At 39.8% G+C, this 14,352-nt stretch overlaps 1 pseudogene; it reads right to left on the bottom strand.

Moving 5' to 3' along the window:
• Window positions 1-959: 959 nt before the first annotated feature.
• On the bottom strand, window positions 960-14,068 carry LOC147444196 (protein STICHEL-like 1; annotated as a pseudogene).
• Window positions 14,069-14,352: the final 284 nt, after the last annotated feature.

Raw genomic sequence — 14,352 nt, 5'->3', positions numbered from 1 at the left:
ATGGGATTTCGGAAAGGATGAACAGGACAATCATGGAGCGAGCACGAAGCATGCGGCTACATGCAGGCCTACCACTTGAGCTTTGGGCGAAAGCTGTAAGTACGTCTGTGTACTTAATCAACCGATCACCCTCAATGGCATTGGATGGGGGAGTTCCAGAAGAGGCATGGACAGGTAAACCGGTGAATTATGCATTTCTCAAAGTGTTTGGGTGTGAGGCTTTCATGCACATAGATAGAAGCCTAAGATCAAAGCTAGATGCAAAGTCCAAAAAGTGTTTCTTCATTGGCTATGGAGAAGGTGACTTTGGGTATCGCCTATGGAATCCTGAAGATGGTAAAATTTTAAGGAGTAGGGATGTAGTTTTTAACGAACAAAATATGTACAAAGATTACTTGGAAAGAAAACAAACAAAAGAAACAGGTGATGAGTACATGGAGCTTGAGGACGGTGAAGACTCAAGGACTGCAAACAGTGACAATGTGCAACAACGTCAACCAAATGAGGAGCCTCAACCTATTCCCCGAAGATCTACAAGAGCAAGTAGACCTCCAGAAAGGTTTGTTCCTTCCTTCAACCATCTCTTGATCTCAGATTCTGGAGAGCCGGAATCATACGAAGAAGCTATGCAACATGAATCCAAAGAAGAATGGACGAAGAGCATGCAAGTGGAGATGGACTCACTACATCGCAACCAAACATGGGAGTTGGTTGAGTTGCCTAAAGGTAAGGAGGCGCTTCAAAACAAATGGGTGTACAAGGTGAAGGAAGAAGAAGGTGGGAAGAAAAGGTACAAGTCTAGGCTTGTGGTAAAAGGTTTTTCTCAAAAGAAAGGTATCTTTCTGCATCAAAAAATATTTTCAAAGCTTGCCAAAATTGCTCATCTTTTGCATCAAAAAATATTTTCAAAGCTTGCCTAAATCGAAAAAGAGCTTCAAAGGTTGTTGAAATTGTTGGATCTACTTTCTAACATGCTTAATTCTTTAATCTCTGGATCGATTCTTGCCCGCAAGGATGTTGATTATCAGAGTGGCTAGCTGAGAGATTAGAGCTAAGGCAAATGCTCCAAATTCCATGAAGTCTCTAATCGCCTTCACAGTGTTGGATGTATCTGGTAAAAACACCACCTTGAGAAAGTCTATGAGCTTCTTCTCAAGTATCATCCCAACCAGCTTCTGCACAACTGAGAGAGTGGCTCTCTTCTTTAGAAGACTGATCTAATCCAGTGTCATCTCAACATCCCACAAAGAGCCATCTGATTTGGTAGTAGCAATAAGATGCAATGCAACAAGCTCAATGCCAATCCTTTCCAACAAAAAAATCTCCTAAAGCCTTGAAACTATGTCAGACTCTTTGATCTTTGAGAACATATACTGCTAACATGGAGAAGGAGCCATGCAAGACAACTGTTGTCATAAAATCTAATATCTAGCTAACTCAAATGATTTTCTCATATTAAATTGATCATTTAATGTGGGAGAATAAACGGGAACAAGATCTAATATCTAGCTAACCCAAATGATATTCTCATATTAAATTGATCATTTAATGTGGGAGAATAATGGGAACAAGAGTTAGAATAGAGACATGCTTCTAGATCTATCTTAGCAGGGGACCAAAAGGAGAGATGGTTTCATCTCACTAGGGGTCCAAAAGGAGACGGTCTACCAAAGAGCAATGTGCAATAAGTGCTTCTAGACTTATCTCAATAGGGGACCAAGAGGAGAGGGGGTTACATCTCAATACGGGTCCAAAAGGATGTAGTCTATCATAGAGCAACGTGTATCTAATGGAGCTTAAAAGACCTTAGGGTTAGGTTCAGTAAAGACCTCCAATGGTTAGTGTTGAAAGTCCTTTGACCTTAGGCAAGCTAGGACTGAGCTTGAGGTGGGAACCCGATCTAAGCTTGAGGTGCTTGTTGTGCTTGATGAATCCGGTCCTCAACTGTTGTCATGTTCTCTAAATTCTCTCTCATTTTTCATGCCAAGATAACTAAGTACCATGTTTATGTTTCTCCATCAATTAATTTCACCCGCTATGCTCACAAAGTAATCTCACTAGAAGTGCTTTATCTAATTCCCTAATTCCGCTACTCTCAAAGTTCACAGGCCATTTCCATTACATTGGTATTAGAGCACTTGGTTTCTCTTTTCTTGCTTAAGAAGAGAGGTCCTTAAGTAGCCTATTAATGGCTGATTTGGTTAATTATATTAGGGTAAGTGGGACTGGGATCTATTATTGGTTTTGTTGAGCCCACTATGTGGGATATGGTGCACACCTCGGGAGCTTTGGTTTTAATAATGGAGTCTTCTTAGACTTGCCTACGGCTTTACCATTATTGAGCCATAAGAAGTCCGAAAGGAGCTATCCCTCACCAACTCTGCTATGTTAGACCCACTCCACTACTCTCTATAATTAACCAATTTGAGCCGTGGGTGTAGATACTTACGTGCTTATTTTCAACAGCTAAGAGGAGTAGCAACTAAGGTTTTAAATTGCCAAAGCATACACTAAGTAAACACACAAGTTTAATTAACATGGTTGACAATAACCAAGAGAGTAGAATGAACATTGATAACTTTGATTTTGCACATGAAGGTGCTAATGATGATGCCCCCATGTTTGTTAATTATCTTGTTACTAGGTTGCAACAAGCTATGGGCAACCCCGCTTTGCAAGCCGAAGCCACTCAACAACTTTGTGCTTATGGGATTTCCTTTCCTCTCCTAGAGGACAGATTTTCCCACCCTTTGTAGGGTCTCTTTTTGACTCAAGCACCTTACCCCCCATGCATAGGAAACTTCTCAAGCACCTTCTTGATCAAGCATGACAAGCATCTCAAGGAGTCTTACCAAGCACCGAGAAAACTTTATCGAGCGAACATAAAAACCGAGCTAAATTAAACACATACACACACACACACAGACAGAGGCCATATGAGAAGAAATTAATTTTTGTCTAGATGTAAGTCAATAGTTAGACTCTAATGAACACTATCTAACATCATTTCTTAACAACAAAGTAGTTCTCACATTTGGTTTCATCAAGTACAAAACATGATACTTTACCATGAATCAAAATCATCATTGATGAAGGCATTTCTTTTATGTGCAAAACGTGGGGGGGGGGGGGGGGGGGGAGAGAGAGAGAGAGAGAGAGAGAGAGAGAGAGAGGAGATAATAAATTATTTGTTGCCATATTCAACTTAATTTTTTGTTGCCATATCCAAATTAGGAGTAACACTTTAGTGAACACTAACTTACATCATATCTTAAAAACAAAGTTATTCTTGCATTTGGTTTCATCAACTAAAAAGCATGATACTTCATCTCATTGAGTGATGCAAGCTATGTGTGCCAATAGCGTCTATTCATTGGAAACAACAATAAAATTAGCAAATCATAGGTTCACAGTAAAGTCTATACAAAAAGCATAGCAAGATTAATAAACCTTTGTGAGTTTAGCTAGCAATACTTTTTTATCAACACACATGTCATGTGAAGCTCCTCTCGAACTCATGCTACTTCCCTTTATCTTTGGCCGGCAAAGCTGTCATGAAATGCTCCAAACCATATGGATCAATAAGCCATAAATATATATAGACATCATCAAGATTTGTAAACCTTTGGTAAGAGTGGTAAATCATACATCACATGCTCACACAAAATAGTATACATAAACTACACAAAAATTAGTGAAAATCCTCATGACAAAAGTAACCACTGACAATATAGAAACAATAGTAAGATTAGTTAATCTTTTACTTTAAGCTCACACCTATCATGTCAGGTGCAACGCTTGTCTAGTGTTGCTTACCTTTATCTCTAGGGAGCAAAACCATTTAAAAAATACAATCGAATTTCAAGAATATTGTATTGAATTTTTGAAATATTTTGTTGTATCTATATTTATAAGAAAAATAATTGAAAAGGCACTCACATCTATGACCGGGTCTACTATCACGTTGAGTCTCCCTATATGCATCTCCACCCGAGGTATCAAGAGCCTTGGAGGGATCTGTTGTCCTTCGTGCACTGTGGATCTCTCTCTCACACAAACAAGCAGATAGTTTTGATCCATGTGTATCCATCAAGGATAATGATCTATCTCCCATTGTGATCGGTGATGCATTATGGGTGGATACATACTATCTTGGCTGTCACAACACGGACCCATGATCGTGCAAGCAAAGGAATGACTATAATATGTTATATTCCCAACAAATAATAGAAGTAATTACAAAATTATCCTCAAAAAATGATATAAAACTTTTAGACTGTCACAATGAAACTCAAAAAACAAACACTAAACATATGTAGTAGTAGTCACCACCTATATAGTAGTCTCTACGATGCCATTCAATAGTGACCTTCTTAAGTGCTTGCAACTCTGCATTGCTATTTTTTCCCTTTATAGCATCAATGATCATTCAAAAAACTATACAATACTTTTCTTTGTTTGTAGAGTACATTTATTTAATGAATGCTTGCCAAGTGATAGTTTTGTGACTCCATTCCCACACACAAAACATTTACTCTAGCATGTGGTTTAAGCTTGAAAGTGGAACATTGGGACCTTCAAAGCAAGAAAAAACTCTTGCTTGACTCAGGGTGTCTTATCCCCTATCCATGTGCAATCTACTATCATTTTCATCCCCAACACTTTGACGTATTTCATGTCTCATTTTAAATGGTACTATCTGCATTAAGCTTCAACTATAGCTTTCTCTGGGTCTACATCATGTAAAGGTCTTCCCCTAGAAGAAGGCAGACTACATTCCAACAATAAGAGAAATGTTTCATTTGATAGAAAATAAAAGAACCTAACACCCAACACCCAACAAACTTTTAATTAAATATACACAAGTCATTGAATACTAATCACTACTTTCATACATTGGAAAAAATATATATTCACGTATAAACACATAATTATTTCTTAACTTTAGACATGGCAATGTATTTGTCTCCTTGAGTTTCAATATACCAAGCTTATGGCTCAATCAAGCTATCTACTCAGACATTGCCCTTAACTATCCTACATTGCGACACGAGATAGATAAGGGTAGTGCCCTGGAAGGACTTGCAATAGATACAATCAATTATTGAAAAGAAAAAAGAGGATAATAACATTCATCAAAGCTTAGCAAAAGCTTGATTTGTACATTCTAGAGCAAGACAAGAACTCTAAAGCCTATGATGCCATTCCTTGTCTGCACATGGACATTGCCCTTAAGCATCCCGTGTCGGCACGGAACCATTTAGGGAAGTGTCATGATTGTTATATTGGAATTTTAAGGCACTCAAACTATAAACTATTCTAATATCCGTCATGTGCAAGTCGAGAAGCTCAAGAGCATAGCAACAAAGTGAGGCCATGCAGTAACCTATACGGCATCGACATAGTACACCTTAGGGCCATGCCATAATATTATAATGGAAGCTTTCTTTTTCCCTTTCCAAGCTCAACATACAACCTATCAACCCTATCATGTGAGCATTGCAAGCTCTCCTACGACAACATATTTTCTACCCTTAACCCTCTCGCGCCGACGCAGTACCGATTAGGGCAATGTCCCATTTGAAGTATAGTTTGCATCATGAGTGCGCTGAGACTAGATGTGTTCTTCACTTTATCTTCCCACGCCTACATAAAGTTCATAGACATGAAAACATCCCATTATAAAGTATGTTTGCTTGAAACTTCCAACAAGTTGCATCTTCTCGTATCATGCCCATAACGCTCCCGCACCGACGCGGTACTGCTTAGGCAATGTCCCACCATCTACATAAAGTTCATAGACATGAAACCATCCGATTAAAAAATATGATTGCTTGAAACTTTTGACGAGTTGCAACCTCCCGTTTCCTGCTGATAACGCTCCCGTGCCGACACGGTACTGCTTAGGCAATGTCCCACCATCTACATAAATTTCATAGACATGAAACCATCCGTTTAAAAAATATGATTGCTTGAAACTTCTGACGAGTTGCAACCTCTCGTTTCCTGTCCATAATGCTCCCGCACCGACGCGGTACTGCTTAGGGCAATGTCCCACCGACTACATAAAGTTCTTAGACATGAAAACATACCATTATAAAATATGTTTCCTTGAAACTTTTGACGAGTTGCAACTTCCCATTTCCTGCCAATAACGCTCCCACGCCAACGCGGTACTGCTTAGGGTAATGTCCCAGACTGTTAGAAGTTTTCTATAGGATTAACACTAAGTGAAGATTATTTTTCTTTAACAACGAAATACTATTTGAGCCGTTTTTTGCAAGTACTACACATGGCAAAGCACTTTGTGAACTGCCGTTTTCTATCAACGAAACCATTTTCTACATAGGGCAAAACCCCTGTTTTCTACTCAGGGAAAAGCCCTTCATAAACATGGCTTTGCATATCGCACCTACAAGTATTATACAGGGCAATGCCCTTTATGGGGTTTTATATTTTGCCGTTTTCTACAGCGTCTGACACAGGGCAATGCCGGTTATAACCATTTGCAAACTGTCGTCTTTTGCTATAAGGCATACCGCACCGACGCGGGATGCTTAAGGGCATTGAACATGCTTGTACGGCCATACATAATCTATCATATTTGCAGCCCTTATAAAGATTTAATTTTCTTCAAAAGCGAACTAACTACCTTTTTTTTGCTGTAAGTAGTGTTTGAGAAAAATCGATAATAAACATATAAAATCACTTTAGGATACATTCAAAAGGTTTCTTTTTCAAATTAATGGCATTTTTTACAATTTACTCTATCTCCTTAAATTTCCAACTCCCCGTGCCTTCGATGGGCTGTTTTGATTTTTGGGAAAATTACCCAAATACCCCTCTAATTTGTGGAAATTCCCAAAATACCCTTATATCTATTTTTGTTGGATTGTTCAAGATTTTCTAATATTTATTTATATTTGACAATTGAGATTCGTTTCTCAGTACTTAGCACGTAATTTGTCACAAATTACCTAGCAAAAAAAGGCAATTATGCCTAAAAGTAATGAAGCAATTCATCTTCAAAGCCTACATAACCAACTCAAATTCTAGTTTTAGCATCTTGTATGATAGACAATCAATCTTCTTATGAAAAGCTACAATTTTTTTTTTTTTAGAGAAACTTACTTTCACAAATTTATGACAAAATACCATGGGTATTTTGGTAATTTTCCCTTGATTTTTCAACCAGCTCAAGGCCAAGTTGAGGCACAATTTTATCGAACATTGGCTCTAAGATCCGAGTCGCACCTAGAGCAAGTGGGGGGAGTAGAGGGAGGAAGGCACCCAAGTATGGAAAATGTGACATTCTCTGCTAGATTCTAGAAGTCCTGCTAACACAACGATAGGCCCTTCATTTTTGACAAGATTAAGTTGTAATGCTACAAGCGAGTGCACATGTGTACTTCTCTCCAGCTCTGCCCAATGAGCGTGCTCCCTTTTGCAAAAATTTTCTCATGCTATGCAACCGAATCTGTCTTTCTCTGTGCTACTCTGCAGGCGTGACCATAGGTCGCAGTTTCTTCCTTGACCCCTGCTTGCACCAAGTGAGACTCGGCTGTAAGTTCTACTACACCAACATGGTGCTAGTTAGGGCATTGAACTAGCTTGTATTGCCAAGCATGGTCTACTACATCTAGTGAGCTATCAATTGCCTAAAACATCCCGCACCAACGCAGTATAGAGTAGGGCAATGCCTTGCCTCCATGCTGTTCAGAGACATATGGGACAAATTGACACATGAACTAAGTGCCTGTTTCATTCTCCACAAAGTCTTTCCACCTTTGAAATATGGAAAACACATCGGATTTATTCTTCATTACATAAACCCACGTTTTCCTACGAGTTGTTTTATCTATTGGATCATGAAGCCTCAACATTTTACAAGGTGCTTTGCGATGAACACCCACCACCAACATTTACAGGCTCGAAAGAATCTCCAATCATTGTTGAAGATGGATCTATATGCACTCTCATCTATCTAGAATGTGATTAAGGTTCTAGAAATGCCAACTTTCTATCACATATATGTTGTGTATGTAGTTCCTTCTCAAAAGGATAACTATGCTATGTATGGGATGGAGAGGAGATTGATGGATATGTTTGGATAGAGTATATAACGTGCAACAATGATTTATTTAAGAAACCGTTTGTTTTAGATGATGTGAAGGGAATTTGAGATGTGCCAATGTGGAATATCCATACTTGTAAGAGGAATGAAAAGCTTTAATGAGTCTCAATGGTCAGGAAAACTAGCACCTTAGTCAGCAAGCACCTTAGCCAATGTGGAATATCCATACTTGTAAGAGGGAAAGAGCAGAAGTGCACAGATGATTATTGAACCCCCTGGGCAAGTCCCAGGGATGTGGGTTGTGGAATAGGGAACCTTCCTGCTTTCATGGGAGGTTGAGATGCCATAGTAAAATGGAATTGTGGTGCTAGACAATAATGTAGCAGCACATTCAAACAACCACTCTACTGGGAAATGTGGGCAAAGACTTCAATGAGAGGATAGCATTGGGCTAAAGCATGCAAGCACAACTAGTGAGAGAGGGTATATTGATGCCTAATCCATCGCATGTTTTTCATGTTATCACTCTTGGCTCTGTTCAAAAGGGGGTGGCATATGCTGTTTGCAGACTTCCCTCGTTGTACTTGTGAGAAATTCCAGAAAAGGGACAACCGACATCTCACATATCTGCCTTGCAAACACATATACTTTGTGTATTTTCATGTCCTTGGGTTGGATTCTACAACTCATGACTTTGTACATCAAGTTGCACTTACAAAATCGGAGCTATTCCACGGATTGGGTGGGGCTAGAGTTTCAACATAGCATCAGTGACTTGATCTAAGGTTTTCGATCCTCTATGAATTGGCCATTTTTTAGGATTCCTTGCTGTTTCCATTGGAAGAGGGGTGGCTAGAATTTTGATAGCTTATGTTACTTAATCAAGTTCAAATTTATAATGTGGCAGCGATCACACCTTCATGAGTTGGAGTTTTCTATCCTCTACGGTTTGACCATTTTGTTGGACTGCCTACACTTGACATTATGATGGGGTGGCTAGAATTTTGATAGCTTATGTTACTTAATCAAGTTCAAATTTATAATGTGGCAGCGATCACACCTTCATGAGTTGGAGTTTTCTATCCTCTACGGTTTGACCATTTTGTTGGACTGCCTACACTTGATATTATGATGGGGCTTAATAAAAACATCATTTTATGTTACAATTCTCTTTACTTTCGCTCAAAAAAATCACAAGCTCGGTTTTTTTTTCTCAGTGTATGGATTTCCTCACCTCAAGCACCTTAGTCTCAAGCACCTTAGTCAACAAGCACGGCAAGCACCTCAAGCTTAGGTCGGGTTCCCATCAGCCCTAGCTTGCCTAAGGTCAAAGGACTTTTAACAATAACTATTGGAGGTCTTTAATGAAGTTAACCCTTAGGTCATTTAAGCTCCATTAGATGCACGTTGTCTTTGATAGACTACCTCCTTTTGGACCCATCTTGAGATGTAACCATCTCTCCTCTTGGTCCCCTATTGAGATAAGTTTAGAAGCACTTATTGCACATTGCTCTTTGGCAGACCGTCTCCTTTTGGACCTTTATTGAGATGCAACCATCTCTCCTTTGGTCCCCTGTTGAGATAGGTTTAGAAGCACATGTCTCTATTCTAACTCTTGTTCCCATTTATTCTCCCACATTATATGATCAGTTTAATATGAGAAAATCATTTGGGTTAGTTAGATATTAGATTTTATGAAATTAACTCTCTCTTGAAATCATAGTCGTCCTCAACTATCATGTAGAGAAGATAAAGCCTAGTCATTAGTCCATGTTTCTTAGCAGGTAGAGGATCCCTTTTTCCCCTATGACATCATTCCAAGATGGATGACTAATCCATTTTGGTGCTTGGGAGACGTAGTTGCCGCAAGCATGTCTGCTCTTTACTCCATATCATACTTCCAAAGTAGAGTGACAAGTTCTACTTGGTGTTTCTGAGACGTCGTCACCACAAACATGATCCTAAGCATGCATACTATTTAAATTTGTGCACAATAAAAAGAGAACTAGTCTTATAAGACAAAAACATTGTTCATTTAAAATGAATTTTCATGTGCTTACTTTAAGGCTTGTAAGCATTGACAGGGTTCATATTATCCTTAAGCTAGGTTCTTTGCATCCATCTAGCATCTTTAAAATAATAATTCTTAAACTTAATAAGATTTCATCAGATAATCTTACTGTTTCTTAATTCATGTCATTGGATGGACTCAGATTGAAGTACTTCTTCTTGATCTTTGATTTTTGGAGGGTTTGTAACTATTGCTTCTTATGATGGCGCTCCTTTGTAAGGCTTACGTAGGCTCTCATGGAAAACATGGTGCATGAACCAATGGTTGGACAACTTTAATTGATAAGCCATATCATTGATTGGCTTAAGAATTTAAAAAGGAATATAGTATCTTTCTGCTAGTTTAGCATAATACTCTTGGTGGCTCATACGATTCTTGCCCGTAGTATGTCGTAGATGAGCCTTGAGAAACTTTAGCAAGACCCAATCATTTTCCTTAAAGGCTAAGGCTCTTCTGTGCTTATTAACAGTAGCCCTTTTTGCCTTTGCCTTTGCTTTAAGATGGATATAACCTCTTTAATCTTTGGAAAAGATTTTTGTGAGTCTCGGCTATATTCATCAATAGTAGCGAAGATATTCCCATGTACTTTAAGTCGTAAGGGACTATGATTTCAAGAGAGAGATAATGTCATAAAATCTAATATCTAACTAACCCAAATGATTTTCTCATATTAAAATGATCATTTAATGTGGGAGAAGAAACGGGAACAAGAGTTAGAATAGAGACATGTGCTTCTAGACCTATCTCAGCAGGGGACCAAAAGGAGAGATGGTTGCATCTCAATAGGGGTCCAAAAGGAACGGTCTACCAAAGAGCAATGTGCAATAAGTGCTTCTAGACTTATCTCAATAGGGGACCAAGAGGAGAGATGGTTACATCTCAATACGGGTCCAAAAGGAGGTAGTCTATCAAAGAGAAACATGCATCTAATGGACCTTAAAATACCTTAGGGTTAGCTTCATTAAAGACCTCCAAATGGTTATTGTTAAAAGTCCTTGGACATTAGGCAAGCTAGGGCTGAGCTTGAGGTGGGAACCCGACCTAAGGTTGAGGTGCTTGTCGTGCTTGATGACTAAGGTTCTTTTCATGCTTAATGAGGAAGGTGCTTGAGAAGCTTCCCATGCATGGGGGGGGGGGTAAGGTGCTTGAGTCAAAAAGAGACCCTACAAAGGAGGGGGAAAGCCCCAAAGTTAGGGGAATATTTAACTTAACCTCCCACTCACCCAAAGGGCACCCCTTTTCTAAAGGGGCACATGGGACACATGTCAGACTCTCCCTATGCTTAGCCACATGGTGCGCTTGAATGCTATTGGTTGGGCTAAAGAGGGGTCCAATGAGGTTCTAGTTCCATCCAACAAATATCTAGATATTTTCAAGCTCTCTCTCTCTAAGGGGTAAGGAGGAAACTTGTCCAAAGACTACCCATGTACTTGAAATGCATGCTGCATATGATTGGCTAGGGGGAGAGGGGTCCAATGAGCTTAAGGCATGAGCAAAAAGTAGAACTCGCCCCAAGCAAGCAAGGGGTGTGCTGGGGGGGGGGGGGGGGGGGGTGGTATACACCTCGCACACACTAATTTTGTGGATTCATTCTCACTTGGTGAAAGTAGAGGAACTCCACCTCCTTCTTGAAGCTTGTGAGAAGTGAGAGCCTACACCAACACTCTTGGCTATGGAATGCAAATCCAACGAAGAGCTATGCTTCAATGCTTAAGATTGCCATCTCCTCCATCTTCATTACTATGCTATTATGTATGCTAGCAAGAAGAGTGATGATAAGTGATGAACTGTTTCTTTCTCCTATGGAATGTTTCTTCTTCCTCTTCCCTACCCTCATTCCCCGCTAGCTCTCTCCACCTTCAAAGGTTTTTGAGGCCTTGGGACTGAGGCTTGGGATAGTTAATGCTTTCTACAAAGTTGATGTTATGCTTGTGATGCATGAAGCTTTCCATCTTCATTGCATCACCTAGATCACAAGGAACACAAAGATTGTATTGTACCAAGTCTCTCTTGATGGGATAAACTATAATACAAATGCCTATTGGAATGAGGACCGGCTCCGTATGAATCCAATCCTCAACCGTTTTCATGTTCTCTAAACTCTCTCTCTTGCAAAAGTATTGTTCATGCCAAGTTAACTAAGTACCATGTTTATTTTGCTACCATCAATTAAGTTCACCTGCTATGCTCATAAAGTAATCTCATAAGAAGTGCTTTATCTAATTCCCTAATTCCGCTACTCTCAAAGTTCACATGCCATTTCCATTACAACTTCTCTTCATCTATTGTGATCAGTATAAAAACTAGATAGCCAGGGGGATCTCTTAAGCTCTTCAAAAAGGCATTCCCTACATCCATAGTCAGAGCATGGCACTCATCTACGATGAAGACTTTATCCTGGGATAAGGGTGGGAAAGATATGTGCTTGAGAAGAAGCTTCATACTCTCAATCCCATTATTTTTCCCTTCATCAAAAGAGGAGCATTCCTTGCATGTCTCGCAAGGCCGGAGCTCTTCTAAAGACAGGCAATTCAATGCAACAGTAAAAATCCTTGCTGCACAGGTTTTCCCTCTTCCCCTTGGACCTTGGAACAGGTACAGTGGAGCAAGTCTACCTCTCCATAAAGTATTAGATAGAGATTGCACTACCATGACTACATGACAAGGTCCTTGAACATTTTGGGTCGATGTTTTTGGCTTGTGTTGTGATGTTGGCTAACACCTGATTATTGCATAGACAAATTGACCTCTTTGAACTCATTCTCAAAATCACTCTTCCCATGAATATGCCCATTTTTGTACCTTTCAATATCCTTAAACCTGCTAGCCTTCTTGTGCTTGAGCCTGCTATGGAGGTTCCTATCAAGCTCGACTCAAGAGTCTACAACATCATCCGTTGTATAGTCATGAAAGGATTTATGCTTAGCCATCAAAGGGAAAATTTTAGAATTTGAGTCAAATGAGATAAAAGAACCCTCCAAAGTATCCTTGTCCCATCCCTTTTTATGTCATGAAACCAATAGCCGTCACCCTATCCTATGTTTTGATACTGCTAAAAGGCACCCAACACCTACATAAGAAGGCATGGAAGAGTCATCCTCGTTGGCATGATGAGCGTTCAACCACCACCACAATATGCCACAACCAAATTCCTGTGCTTCCGACTCTTCATCCTGTCCATCCTCAAAAGGGTAGATAGAGACAATCAGCTGATGCTTCCAAGATCTGACGTAGCTAGTCGGTTGCAAGAGCAGGCACCATATCCATGGACCCTGTATTGTCCTCATCCTGAAGCCTCCTACTGGCACCTCTTTCTTTCAAGTACTCCTCTAATGTCTGTAGAGAGAAAAATTTGGACGAATGTATCGATTCTCCAAGGAGATGCAAAGTGCTCTCCATCTCACCTTTAGGTTTGCTTTGATGCATACTGATATCCCTTCTTAGCTAGAATTTTTTAATGAGCTTCCTTCTGTTATGCAGATCTAAGTCATGGTGGCTTACTCTTCACCTATCCCTTTTCCCATGTACCTTCTCCTTCTTTATTCTAGTTAGAATCTCCACATCATAACCATCTCTCCTTTTTCTCTCTGAGATGCCCTCAAGTTCACTTAACCGGCGAGTAGACTGTCTGGAAATTTGCAGTGCAACAATCCTGCATTCATTCATCAGATGGCTTGCATCTTGTCGAAGTGAATAACTTCTTCCATCTATGGAATCATTAGCAAAGTTCTCTTGCCGTTCAGGACGAGGAAGAAAATGAAAGCAAGGACTGGGGCACAATATCAACGTCAAGCTGAGGAGGAAGAAAAGAGACAAAAAATCCTCATCCAATCTTGCAAAAAATCCTCATCCAATCTTGCAAAAAGATCCCTATTGGTTCATGGCTGAAAAAGGTAAGCGCAAGCCAACCCATCATCCATCATGGGAATAAGCACACATGGGGAACTAAAATGTGGATGGTGAAAACAATAAATGGTGAAGCCAATGCTTGTGTGAAGCAACATCGCATAGGGAATAGGCATCTACAGTAGCATGCATGTGGACGACAGTGGGAAGCGAGCACACATTCAATCATCTCCTGATTACAAGAAAGTCCCTAATGGCAAGCAAAAGGAGGAAACGAAAATAGTGCCCCAAACCATACACATGTTGAAAACTCAGAATTGGACGACCTTCACCCATAGTGCACTAAGGCATTTAGCAAGCC

The sequence above is a fragment of the Adiantum capillus-veneris genome, chromosome 13 (genome assembly GCF_014529385.1).
Source record: "Adiantum capillus-veneris isolate H3 chromosome 13, ASM1452938v2, whole genome shotgun sequence".
In the NCBI taxonomy this organism is placed as follows: Eukaryota; Viridiplantae; Streptophyta; class Polypodiopsida; order Polypodiales; family Pteridaceae; genus Adiantum; species Adiantum capillus-veneris.
This window is presented reverse-complemented; position numbering and strand designations above follow the sequence as displayed.